Below are 2,459 nucleotides of genomic sequence, written 5' to 3' on the forward strand. Positions count from 1 at the left end.
AATATTTCCTGAAATGACAGGCCCCAGAAAGTCAATAAGCCTCCTTTAACAGAGTAATATTAAAAGGTACACAGTGAACAACGAGCTTTTTAAAGCTGATAAGAGACAGAAAGCTAGCAAAAATGACAAAATGAAGGAACTCTCCCCTGTAGAACCTCCAGGAAGAAGTCACAGCCACAGAACTGCTCAAGGCAGATCTAGACAACATACCAGATCAAGAATTTAAAAACCCTTGTCATAAAATTAATCGCTGGGGTTGAAAAAAGCATCAAAGAAGCAACTGAGACAATGACTAGGAACTTTGAAAATAGGTGTGATGAATTTAAAAAGGCTATAAATGAGGTGAATTATAAAATGGAGGCAACCACCTCAAGGACTGATGAGGCAGAGAGAAGAATAAGTGTATTGGAAGATATAGTTAGAGCAAAAGAGGAAGCTGAAAAACAGAGAAATTGAACCAGGAGCAGAAAAGGAGAATTCGAGACCTGAGGGATACAATCAAATGGAACAACATCGGTATCATAGGAATTTCTAAACAGGAAGACAGAGAGAAAAGTCCTGAAGGGATACTAGACCAAATGATAACTGAGAATTTCCCAAATCTGGGGAAAGAAATAGACGTTCAAATTCAAGAGGCATAAAAAACCCCCTTAGACGTAATTTGAATCAACCAACCTCACGACATATCATAGTGAAACTGGAAAAAAATAAAGATAGAGAATTCTGAAAGCATCTAGGGATCAAAAGGCCCTCACATACAAACGGAAACCTATCAGAATGGTTACAGACCTATCTAATGAAACTTGGCAGGCCAGGAAGGAATGGCAGGAAATCTTCAATGTGATGAACAGAAAAAACATGCAGCCAAGAATCCTTTATCCAGCAAGCCTGTCGTTCAAAATAGGAGAGATAAAGGTGTTCCCAAATAAACAAAAATTGAGAGAATTCATGACCACCAAATCAGCCCTAAGAGGGACTCTTTGAAGGAAATGTTGCAAAGAATACAAGGTGCCAGAGACACCACTATAAACATGAATTCTATGGAGAATACAATGACTCAACCCACATTGTTCAATAATAACACTGAATGTAAATGAACTGAATGCGCAAACCAAACGACACAGGGTAGCAGAATGGATAAGAAAGACAAAACCCATCTATTTGCTGTCTACAAGAGACTCATTTTCGACCTGAAGATACCTTCAGGTTGAAAGTAAAGGGATGGAGAAATATCTACCATGTGACTGGAAGCCAAAAGAAAGTTGGAGCAGCCATACTTATATCAGACAAACTGGACCTTAAAGTAAAGGCAGTAACAAGAGATGAAGAAGGACATTATATAATAATTACAGGATCTCTCCATCAGGAAGAGCTAACAATTATAACTATCTATGTGCCAAATTTGGGAGTGCCCCAATACATAAAACAGTTAATCACAGACAGAAACAATCTTATTGATAAGACTGTGCTCATTGCAGGGGACTTTAATACACCACTGACAGCAATGGATAGATCTAACCAGACAGAAAATCACTAAAGAAGTAATGGACCTGAACGACACATGGGAACAGATGGAACTCATAGATATATTTAGAACTCTGCATCCTGAAGTGAATAAATTTACTTTCTTTTCGAGTGCACATGGCACATTCTCAAAGATAGATCACATACTGGGTCATAAAGCAGCCCTCCATAAGTAGAAATTAATAAGGATCATACCATGCACACTTTCAGATCACAATGCTATGAATCTTGAAATCAACCACAGGAAAAAGTCTGGAAAACCTCCAAAAATGTGGAGGTTAAAAACCACCCTACTAAAGAATGAGTGGGCTAAACAGGCCATTAGAGAAGATATTAAAAGATATATGGAAACAAATGAAAATGAAAATAAAACAATCCAAAATTTCTGGGATGCAGCAAAGGCAGTCCTAAGAGGAAAGTATATTGCAATCCAGGCCAATTCCAACAAACTAAAAAAGGCTCAAATTCAAAATCTAACAGAGAACCTACTGGAACTAGAAAGGAAGCAGCAAGAGCACCCCAAACCCAGCAGAAGAAAAGAAATAATAAAGATCACGGAAGAAATAAACAATATTGAATCCAAAAAGACAGTCGAGCAGATCAATGAAACCAAGAGTTGGTTCTTTGAAAAAATAAACAAAATTGATCAACCTCTAGCCAGGCTCCTCAGAAAGAAAAGAGAGAGCATTCAATAGACAAAATCATGAATGAAAAAGGATCTATTACAACCAATCCCTTAGAAATACAAGCAATCATCAGAGTTTACTATGAAAAATTATATGCCAACAAACTGGACAACACAGAAGAAATGGACAAATTCTTAAATGCACATGCACTGCCAAAATTCAAACGGGAAGAGATAAAACACATGAATAGACTGATAACCAGTGAAGAAATAGAATCCGTGATCAAAAATCTCCCAACGAATAAGAGCC

The sequence above is a fragment of the Suricata suricatta genome, chromosome 9 (assembly GCF_006229205.1).
Source record: "Suricata suricatta isolate VVHF042 chromosome 9, meerkat_22Aug2017_6uvM2_HiC, whole genome shotgun sequence".
NCBI lineage: Eukaryota > Metazoa > Chordata > Mammalia > Carnivora > Herpestidae > Suricata > Suricata suricatta.